Raw genomic sequence first — 12,015 nt, 5'->3', positions numbered from 1 at the left:
GAAAAAAATTAAATAAAACGTTTATACACAAAGTACCGTAATGTTGATTGAAGCAATGAAGCAGTAATGTTGAATATCATCTAAAAATTGCAGCAAATTGCAGCTTCGGCCATTTGGTACATGAAAAGGGCATCCCTTTCGAATAAAATTTTACAAAAATTACATCCGACTCTTTGAGACACAACCATATTTTCATAAACAGTGTGTACGAAAAATGCAAGTTTCCTGATTTTTTCTCAGTTTACCAATTCACTTTATTTGACTACCTCCTGTTATTTTTGTTAATACGTTGTCGAAAAAACTTGAAAAAGCTCGAAACTGAAATAATTTTGCAGATAGGTAATGCCACTTTTTTTTGTCAAAATCGATAAAATTGATCAACGACCTAAAAAACTTCTCATTTTAAATTTGAGCGATATTCAATTAAAATTTACCGATTTATTGCAAAATCGGGAATAGATATGTATGTGAGCTATATCCAAATCTGAACCGATTTTTATCAAATCGGTGAAACTGATTAGGGGCCTAAGAAAATATCAGATATTTAATTTGAAGGCTATTCTTTTAAATGTGACCGAATAATACCAATATCGGGGAAAGATATATATGGGGACTATACTCAAATCTGATGTGGACCAAAGTTGTTATTTTTCATTCCTAGCCGTCTCAAGTAATTGTACAAAAATTCATCGTCCTAGGTCAACTCTTTCTATTTTTGTCCACGTTTATAAGGAAGCGGCACCAATGGGCGCCGTTCGGACTCGGCGGTAAACTCTAGATTCCAAGCTTGATGTGGTAAGGTGGCAGAATGGACAAAGTTATTTCTTACAATAAGCTTATTTGTTCCATAAAAGAATTTTGATTTGCTAAAAGCTAATTCCCAGAGGCAGTGGTGTAGGGTATCACATGGTCGGCCCCGTCCGACTATAACCTTTGCTTACTTGTTTTTGGTAATTGTTAGCTTTTATATTGCAAAAATATTGGTATTTGCCTTTTTCATAAACGAAAGGAAACGCATTGTTCAATTTTACTTCAATACAACTCGTGGTGGAGGATAGAACAAGTTCGGCCCGGCCGAACTTAACGCCGTTCTTACTTGTTTTCATTGTAATGGTCATTGCTTTCAAAGTGTTATCCTGCTGTGAAAGATTTGTGGCCGGCCACTTTGGTTGTTACATTTCTTATGCTAATATCTTAAAGAAAGCATATCTTATATAAAAATGTTACATACATTTTTGGTTGTGCTTCACGCACGCAGTTGTTGTTAGTTATGAATGCTATTTATGCTATGAATTTTGGGAAAACCACTTATTTTTTGTGAAGAATTTGGCTTATTGTAAGAAAGCCAATAATACATGTTTAATGCAGTATTACTTTCTTGGTGTTAAAATTAAATTTATGATTTGTTTGGTTGATTGTCTTTTGGCTCCAAGTATCCTGTGTGGCGTTTCTTTAAATTTTTCAGTACAATAAACTCCGGAAATTGTTAATGTAAATAAATTAAGACGTATGCATGTGGAACCACATTACAATGCTGTTGCTGAAGATGATCCATTTCCAACTATGAGCGAATGGACGTTTATAGTAGATTTAAGTAATCGCTATATGTAAACGAAGGGGTACTGAAATATTAAATACCCAAAGCAACCTAAGTATATGATATACCTCACCAGTTTCTTCCGGGAATGTGTATCAACCACATCTATAAATATCCCCTTTAGCACTATCCCTCATTCCGAGTCAACATTACTATTCATTTACTCATATTGTGTATAAATACCTATCAATTTTATTGCTGGAATTCATCACCGGCATCAACAACATCAAACACAAAATTACCATAGGCCTTGAAAAATGTCTAACTATTACAGCAATGAAAGCAGCTATGTAAATCTCTGTAACGATAGCATTACAACAATAATCTGATTTACCAAACTATTTTTATAGATTGTGTATATCACTAACTGTGTATTTATGAAAGTTGTCATACTCGTAAATGGCTGGAAACAAAAGTAAAAAAAAATTTCACTTAATATTTAAATTGAAAAACAACAAGTTTTTGTAAGTGGGTGTAGTTAAATTGATTTACTTTCGGGAAAGGGAGAGAAGACTTGTTTCGTCCAACGCCACTTGGACTCATCAGTGCTCTTAATTCTTTGTGTTGAAACAAAGAACACTCCCCAATTTTATGACGGCTCGAGCTCAAGAACTAGTCTTCTCTGTCTTTCCCGAAAGTAAATCAATTTAACTAAACCCAATTTAAAAAACTTGTTGTTCTTATACCCTCAGCCTTTAGGCTAGAAAGGGTATATGAAGAAAAGACAAAATTTTTTAGTTTTCCATAAAAAAAAAATTAAAAATATTTTTTTAAGCTACATGAAAGATTTTTGGTACATAGATTGGGAAAAAAATCCCATTCTTAAATCTGTTCGAGATACTAATTTTGGTTGTTGCGCGCAAAAGTTATGGCGGTCTCAATTCTGATAAAAAGAAAAAATCTTTAAAAGACTCTAATCATTATATTGAGAAACTCTCTTAATTAGGGGCTCCCTACGTAATATATGATTACTGAGGCCCCATAACATTAGTGAAAAAGTTTTAGGTTTTCGCGGAAATTGAGAAAGAGTTAAAAAAATTGGTACTTTGCAACTTGTTTTAATAAAATTCAAGCTGTTTACGCATCCTAAAAATATTTAAAAAATATGTACGTAATCTAAACATCGCGATGATTCAAATGAAACCAAAACTATACAAATCCGTTTAATGGTTTGCATATTATAGCAAAAACAAAAAGATATATTGAGGAAATTTATAAAATTTTTGAAAGAGAAAATATTTATTAAAATTTATTTTGTGAGTTAGTTGAAAAAATGTAGGAAAAATTTGTCGGAGTTATTCTTCTATTTTAGAGAAATTTCACGCAAAAAATCGAATTTTTTATTCTAATCACTTCTCGAATACACACTAACATCTAGCGGAAGGTATAGGTATCGTTCAAATAAATGTTGGTTTCCTTTTAATGGGGTATACTCTTGAAATAAAACTGTATCTAGTAATGTTCTTTTTGAAATGCGTGTAAAACGCGAAATCCTCAAAATCACTTGATGCGCATGCGGTTTAACAACACAGCGAATTCTTCTCTTTTAATTTGTACACATTTCCTAGGATTTACTTTGGCCGTTAAGATGTAGCATCATCTGCAGTTTAGTGTGCAACAAACTGTATAACGCTTATAATTTGCACAAAGTGCATATACTTTTTATGCGCATCCGATTTCACTATCATCCATGAAAATATACATCGATCTAAACATATTTCAATAAAATCCATCAAGAACCGTGGATGTAGCATCACACAGTATTTTTTGGATAAATCGGATACAGCTCCCACGCCACTAAATTTTTTAAACCACTGTTTTAGCAGAAACTCGAGTGATGTGTCAGTTTCCTCATTGAAAAGGAAACGATCCACAGAAAACGCGATTTAATCCGCGATATTTTCAAAAACATTTTTCGCAAATTTTTCAATTTTTGCAGTAGCCATTTCCGCCGTTCTAGTAGATGGATTTTTACGATATGTGATTCATATGATCCGGATCGTCGAAAAACTAAAATATCGCGGGGTACCAGCACACTCAAAACGATATTGTAAATACTGTACCAAAAAATAGGTTTTTTAGAAAAAATATCGCACTAAATTTTTGCCTTTGGCAGTAGATTACTCTGCTGCTGTGTGGGCTACATACTCAACATACATATCAGATTATGCGAAATCGCGAGTTCTTTAATCCTATAATTGGTTTTTCGAAATATCCGAATGCGCGTCCCAGTTACATAAAAAATACAAAAAACACCTGAAATCCGGCTTCAAAATGTCAGCATCGATAAAAGGTGGATGCAGTGGAAATTTTGGAAAGTGATACATTAAAAGTGTAATCTTCATTTTGTATTCTCCTACTTTTACTTTGGACAGATGTCCGTCGTTTGAATGGTTTAATCAGAAATCGAATAGCAATGTAAAAAACCTGTTTAGCTTCAACGTGTTTTTACCTACGGTTTTTCCTTTACGCGGTCGTAACTACCACGTAAATTAAATTTTTTTGCTAAATTTTTGAGCTTTGTACAAAAACATCTAAATTAATCCAGCAATAGTCATAGTTACTGGTAAACTACAATAGTTCGCGTAGTATAATAGTGCAAACCTTGGCTTCATGGAAACTAAAAAATTTTGACTTTTCCTCATATACACTTTCATACGGGCAAAATGTGTCTCATCGAAATAATGGTTTTAGACCCCAAGTATATTTGGACGAAATGTGTTTCAGACAATTTGGAGTCGATTGAGCAATGTCCGTCCGTCTGTCTGTCTGTCCGTCTGTCTGTCTGTGTGTGTGTCTGTCCGTCTGTCTGGCTGGTGCGCATGATAACTCTCGAACGGATGAACCGATTCGGTTCAAATTTTGGCTTTCGTGATATTTTGTCCAAACTTAGTTTAAGTTCGAAGATGACCTATATCGGTCCACTCCTTCCGGTACCTCCCCCACAAAAGTTCCAAAGTGATCGGAAAATTTGTGGGCTCTTGAACGGAGTAACCGATTCGGTCCATACTTTGCACATCGTGAAATTTCTACCCTACTTAGATGAGGTTCCAATATGGACTCAATCGGCCCACTCCTTCGGGTACCTCTCACACAAACTTTCGGATAAGTTCAGTTTAGGACCTGCTCTAGAATCGCTTTGATTTTTGTTGCAGCAACTTGAATTCACTTCCCCCCGTACGACGGTACAAGTTTCATCAGGGGCAAGTCCATACTTCCTGGGGGTCTCCGACGAATATTTCGCGGCGTTACAAAAATGTTTACCAAAACAAACATATAATACCCTTTCCACATAGTGGTGTAGGGTATAAAAATACATACATATAGAAATGTCTTCAATCGGTTGGCACCCAGATAGCATTTAGAAGACTGTTTTTTCAAAAATCACATTGAGGAGTCTTTTTAGAGTCCTTTTGGTGATCAAAAATTGATTAAGTCGCTTGAGTGATCAGAAAGGGACTCGAAAGTGACTCCCTGTAATGATTAAAAAGAGTTCAATTTAAAATACAACAACAAATGTGTAGCAATCACAAATAAATCATTGAGGTGTTTAAAATGTGACAATTTTTTGTTATTTATTGTCACATTTTGATCATCTGGAAGATTGAAGAATGCTTAATCAAAAAAGGGTCATACAGGTGTTTGAAAAGTGATTATAATTATGTATACTCTGATCATATTTTGAACAGTTAGGTGATTAAAAACTGATTGCTTTTTTTTTTATTTTTATTTGGTTGTAAATAAAAAAATAAAATTCTCATATACACTTTCTACAAAATTTTGATATAAATGTAACGTATAATATTAAAGGTACAGACAAACACAACACAACAGGTTTTGCCAAGTGAAATGAAGAAGCAGTATACTAACCACCAAGCAACATAAAGGATAATTATAAAAGACATAACAAAGCAGAAAAGACTATAAAACAAAGGAAAGAAACAAAGAAGAATAAAAAGAAAATTTTTTTAATTCATTTCGTCTAACAAAAAGACTCACAAATGACTCCCTAAAGACTCATAAATGATTATAAACATGACTCTAAAAAGACTCGAAAAAGGGTCCGAAATTAATCAACAAAACACCAATAAATGATTGAAATACGACTCAAAAAAGACTCATTTGTGATTTGTTTAGAAGAGTCGCCTGAGGTTATGTTTTCCTACCGACAAAGGAGTCATTTATGATCAGAAAATGAGCTCATATTCTAGCTTTTTAATCGTGCAGTCGGATCAAAAAAGACTCGAATTTGATTAAAATTTTCAAAAAATGCTGACTGGGCAACCTTATATGGGGATAAATCAAAGTGTGGATCTATGTTGATAATTGTTGTTGGAGAAGTTTTGTGACTACATGGAACGTCAAATGTCGAATTGCAGATCAGATAAAAAATTGTAGCTGAAATCCTCAAAATCGGGAGATACCGTTATATGGGGGCTTACCAAAACATGGACCTATGTTGACAGTTTTTTGTGGAGTTGCTTTGCTATCACTAGCAACCTCGACTGTCAAATTACAAGTAGTTCGGTCACAAAATGCAGCTAAAATCCTCAAAATACCGCTCATCGGGAGGTACCGTTATTTGGTGGCTATACCAAAACCTAGACCTATGTTGACAGCTTTTGGTGGAGATGTTTTATGACCACTGGAAACCTCAAATGCCGACTTACAAATAGTTCGGTTAAGAATTGTTACTAAAATCCTCAAAATACCGAAAATCGGGAGGTACCGTTATATGGGGGTTATACCAAAACATGGACCTATGTTGACATTTTTTTGTGGAGATGTTTTATGACTACTGGAAACCTCAAATGCCGAATTAGAAATAGTTCGACTAAGAATTGTTACTAAAATCCGCAAAATACCAAAAATCGGGAGGTACCGTTATATGGGGGCTATACCAAAAACTGGACCTATGTTGACAGTTTTTGTTGGAGTTGCTTTGCAATCACTAGGAACCTCGACTGTCAAATTACAAGTAGTTTGGTCTCAAAATGTAGCTACAATCCTCAAAATACCGGAAATCGGGTGGGACCGTTATATGGGGGCGGTACCAAAACGTGGACCTATGTTAACAGTTTTTGGTGGAGATGTTTTCTGACCACTGGGAACCCGAAACGTGAAATTACAAGTAGTTTGGTCAACAAATGTAGCCAGAATCCCCAAAATACCGAAAATCGGGAGGTACCGTTATATGGGGGCTATACTAAAACGTGGGTCGATATAGCCCATCTTCGAACTTGACCTACCCATGGAAAAAAGACACTCGGATGCAAAAATATAGCGCTCTATCTCAATTATTGCAAACGCTAGAGTGATTACAACAGACGGACAGACAGAAGGACATGGCTAGATCGTCTTAGAATTTTATCCTGATCAAGAATATATATACTTTATATGGTCGCAAGTGATTAGTTCGATGTGTTACAAACAGAAAAACAAACTTAATATACCCTCCATACTATGGTGGAGGGTATAAAAAGACATGGTCAACGATTTCCGTAGCCAGAGGACGCTGTATAATCGTTCAAAAACCATGTTTTGAGGTGTCTCAATCAAGCCACTGCAAACAACCCAACACATGTCGTATGTCAAACTGTCCTGAGTACGCTTAGGCTAAAAACTTTCAGACTTTCCAAAACAAATGTCAAACGACGCCTGACGACGCCGAGTGTTGCCCAGGCCAGAAAGTTTTCTAGTGCCTCTCGTATCACAATCTCTCAGGAATGGTGACTTCTATTGAAAAGTCATAAAGATCATTCTTGTTGACAATTTTTAAGTCTACAACATTTACTTTAATCGATTTCTTATAGGTCTTATCGTTTTTGAGAAAAATTCAAAAAAAAAACGTAAAAAAGTATAAGGCGGTTTTGCCGACAGAGATATATAACTTAGCTTGTGTAGATTGAAATACTTTTTCCAAAAAAAAAAACTTATGTATTTAGGGGGGTTTTTAAAATTTTGGGCGTATAAACCGACAAAAGTATGGATAGAATTAAAGCTCAACAATTTGCGGGGATAACGATAGTTAGAAATTCTTTATCACACTAGCCTACGAAAAACATAATATAGCTGTAAACAGGACCACTAGGAAAACCTTCGGTAAAAATGTCCCAAGGATCCTCGAACAGACCCTTAACCACACAAAAACAAGTAAAAAAGCATTAAGTTCGGCCGGGCCGAACTTTTCATACCCTCCACCATAAAATATTCTGAACTAAAATGGAATAATTAGTTTTCATTCCTGTTCCCAACTTTAAGTGGGTACGTTAAAATGTCAGATAATGTACATAAAATGCTTCATTCGGGAGACCCTTTTTTATGGTGCCTATATCTAACTATGTACATATGTTGACAATTTTTGGTGGGCTAGAAATTGGGAGGTACCGTTATATAGGTGTTATAATAAAACATGGGCCTATGTTGACAGTTTTTGAGCCTTTAATGTCAAATAACTCCTAATTCGGTTAAAAATTTTAGCTAGAATCCTCAAAATACCGAAAATCGGTAATATTATAACTAATTCGGTCTAGAAATGTGACTTAAAACGTTATAATACCTGAAATCGGGCGGTAACGTTATATGGGGGCTATTCCAAAACATGGACCTATGTTCACTAGTTATATAAGTTTATTGACACTTAAGAACCCTAAATGTCAATTTACAGCTAAATCGGTCTGAAAATGTAGCTAAAAACGTCAAAATACCGCAAATCGGAGGGTACCGTTATATGGGGGCTATACCAAAACGTGGACGTATGTCCACAACTTTTGTTATATAAGTTTATTGATACTTAAGAACCCTAAGTGTCAAAATATAGCTAAAACGGTCTGAAAATGTAGCTAAAAACATCAAAACACCGTAAATCGGGGGCATCATTATATGGGGGCTATACCAAAACGGGGACCTATGTCCACAACTTTTGTTATATAATTTTATTGACACTTAAGAACCCTAAATGTTAAATAATAGCTACATCGGTCTGAAAATGTAGCTAAAAACGTCAAAATACCGCAAATCGGAGGGTACCGTTATATGGGGGCTATACCAAAACGTGGACCTATGTGCACAACTTTTGTTATATAAGTTTATTGACACTTAAGAACCCTTCATGTCAAATTATAGCTATATCGGTCTGAAAATGTAGTTAAAAACATCAAAACACCGTAAATCGGGGGGCACCGTTATATGGGGGCTATACCAAAACGGGGACCTATGTCCACAACTTTTGTTATATAAGTTTATTGACACTTAAGAACCTTAAATGTTAAATTATAGCTACATCGGTCTGAAAATGTAGCTAAAAACGTCAAAATACCGCAAATCGGAGGGTACCGTTATATGGGGGCTATACCAAAACGTGGACGTATGTCCACAACTTTTGTTATATAAGTTTATTGATACTTAAGAACCCTAAGTGTCAAAATATAGCTAAAACGGTCTGAAAATGTAGCTAAAAACATCAAAACACCGTAAATCGGGGGGCATCATTATATGGGGGCTATACCAAAACGGGGACCTATGTCCACAACTTTTGTTATATAAGTTTATTGACACTTAAGAACCCTAAATGTTAAATTATATCTACATCGGTCTGAAAATGTAGCTAAAAACGTCAAAATACCGCAAATCGGAGGGTACCGTTATATGGGGGCTATACCAAAACGTGGACCTATGTGCACAACTTTTGGTATATAAGTTTATTGACACTTAAGAACCCTTCATGTCAAATTATAGCTATATCGGTCTGAAAATGTAGTTAAAAACATCAAAACACCGTAAATCGGGGGGCACCGTTATATGGGGGCTATACTAAAACGGGGACCTATGTCCACAACTTTTGTTATATAAGTTTATTGACACTTAAGAACCTTAAATGTTAAATTATAGCTACATCGGTCTGAAAATGTAGCTAAAAACGTCAAAATACCGCAAATCGGAGGGTACCGTTATATGGGGCCTATACCAAAACGTGGACCTATGTCCACAACTTTTGTTATATAAGTTTATTGACACTTAAGAACCCTAAATGTTAAATTATAGCTACATCGGTCTGAAAATGTAGCTAAAAACGTCAAAATACCGCAAATCGGGGGGTACCGTTATATGGGGGCTATACCAAAACGTGGACCTATGTCCACAAGTTTTGTTATATATGTTTATTGACACTTAAGAACCCTAAATGTTAAATTATAGCTACATCGGTCTGAAAATGTAGCTAAAAACGTCAAAATACCGTAAATTGGGGGGTTCCGTTATATGGGGGCTATACCAAAACGTGGACCTATGTCCACAACTTTTGTTATATAAGTTTATTGACACTTAAGGACCCTAAATATTAAATTATAGCTAAATCGGTCTGAAAATGTAGCTAAAAACGTCAAAATACCGCAAATCGGGGGGTACCGTTATATGGGGGCTATACCAAAACGTGGACCTATGTCCACAAGTTTTGTTATATATGTTTATTGACACTTAAGAACCCTAAATGTTAAATTATAGCTACATCGGTCTGAAAATGTAGCTAAAAACGTAAAATGTAGCTAAAAACGTCAAAATACCGTAAATTGGGGGGTTCCGTTATATTGGGGCTATACCAAAACGTGGACCTATGTCCACAACTTTTGTTATATAAGTTTATTGACACTTAAGGACCCTAAATATTAAATTATAGCTAAATCGGTCTGAAAATGTAGCTAAAAACGTCAAAATACCGCAAATCGGGGGGTACCGTTATATGGGGGCTATACCAAAACGTGGACCTATGTCCACAAGTTTTGTTATATATGTTTATTGACACTTAAGAACCCTAAATGTTAAATTATAGCTACATCGGTCTGAAAATGTAGCTAAAAACGTCAAAATACCGCAAATCGGGGGGTACCGTTATATGGGGGCTATACCAAAACGTGGACCTATGTCCACAACTTTTGTTATATAAGTTTATTGACACTTAAGGACCCTAAATATTAAATTATAGCCAAATCGGTCTGAAAATGTAGCTGAAAACGTCAAAATACCGTAAATCGGGGGGTACCCTTATATGGGGGCTATACCAAAACGTGGACCTATGTCCACAACTTTTGTTACATAAGTTTATTGACACTTAAGAACCCTAAATGTCAAATTATAACTATATCGCTCTGAAAATGTAGCTAAAAACATCAAAACACCGTAAATCGGGGGGCACCGTTATATGGGGGCTATACCAAAACGGGGACCTATGTCCACAACTTTTGTTATATAAGTTTATTGACACTTAAGAACCCTAAATGTTAAATTATAGCCAAATCGGTCTGAAAATGTAGCTGAAAACGTCAAAATACCGTAAATCGGGGGGTACCGTTATATGGGGGCTATACAGTGTTGCCGAATTTGACGATTTATCGTCATTTTGACGATTTTTTGGCCTAAAATTGAAAAATGACGATTTGACGATTTTATGGTCCAAAATGACGATTTTTCACGTAATCCCGAATTGCATGAAATAAAACACGATAACTATATTTTGACCAGAATTTCACGAATTTCTTTAAGGATAACAATATTCCAAACTCGGTTTCATGAGCTATTTTAATGTTTTTAAACAATTTCGAGACGGATTGGCTTTATTTAGGCACATATCTGGAATAGAGGTATTTTCATAGGTAAGTTCATCTTGGATTTACATCAGCTAAAAATTTTCATATAGGGTTGTTAATGAATGAAAATCTTCCGTGAAAATTTTTCGAGATATAATACTTCCGAATTCCGAAAAGCGAATTTTGAGCTAATCTGTCATTCAAAACTGGCAATGTGTACCCAGCTTTATCTTGCTGCATTAATGCAAACTAGAAAACCACAGGGAAAACTATCATCTTCTGAATGCTGTTTTATAGCGGTACCTAAGGAACTAACTCCACTTGTCACTTTCAACAAAAAAAAAAAAAATATTGGCTTATATTGAAGTACAGGTAGTGTGCAGTATGCCGCAAAAAAATTCAAGATGGGAAAATTTTCCGATCTTCACATGGTGAGCTTATTTAATAAATAAAAGGCTTGCACTTAAGCGAGACAGTTTTTAAAAAAAAATTTGCCTGAAAAAAACAGTCAATTTTTTTCGTTAAAATCGAAATTTTGACTTTGGCAGTTAATTTTTTTTATAAAAAAGTTTGTTTAAAATTCTGATTCGCCTTAAGACAAGATTAATAGGTCCTTAAAATGCTTTCAACATGTACGATAATCGACCCATCCGTTTTCGAGTCATCGTTGGCATTGCAAAACGCTTTTACAAAAAAGGGTTTCGCAGATAGCCATTTACCACAAGACTTTGCAATATTTTTCAACAACAAATATACCAAAAGTAGTATAAGATATGCTCTTTTTTTCTTGATGAAAGAACTTAAAAAAAAATTGGTAATTTCTTTAAAAACAATTCA

General features: G+C 35.0%; 1 protein-coding gene across 4 annotated transcripts in view; it reads right to left on the bottom strand.

The window, feature by feature from the left end:
- LOC141396711 (uncharacterized) overlaps positions 1-12,015 on the bottom strand; it is a 253,927-nt gene that overhangs the window by 112,363 nt on the left and 129,549 nt on the right. The window lies entirely within an intron of this gene.

Source organism: Musca autumnalis, unplaced genomic scaffold, assembly GCF_047663935.1.
Source record: "Musca autumnalis isolate F117 unplaced genomic scaffold, ASM4766393v1 scaffold_3, whole genome shotgun sequence".
NCBI lineage: Eukaryota > Metazoa > Arthropoda > Insecta > Diptera > Muscidae > Musca > Musca autumnalis.
This window is presented reverse-complemented; position numbering and strand designations above follow the sequence as displayed.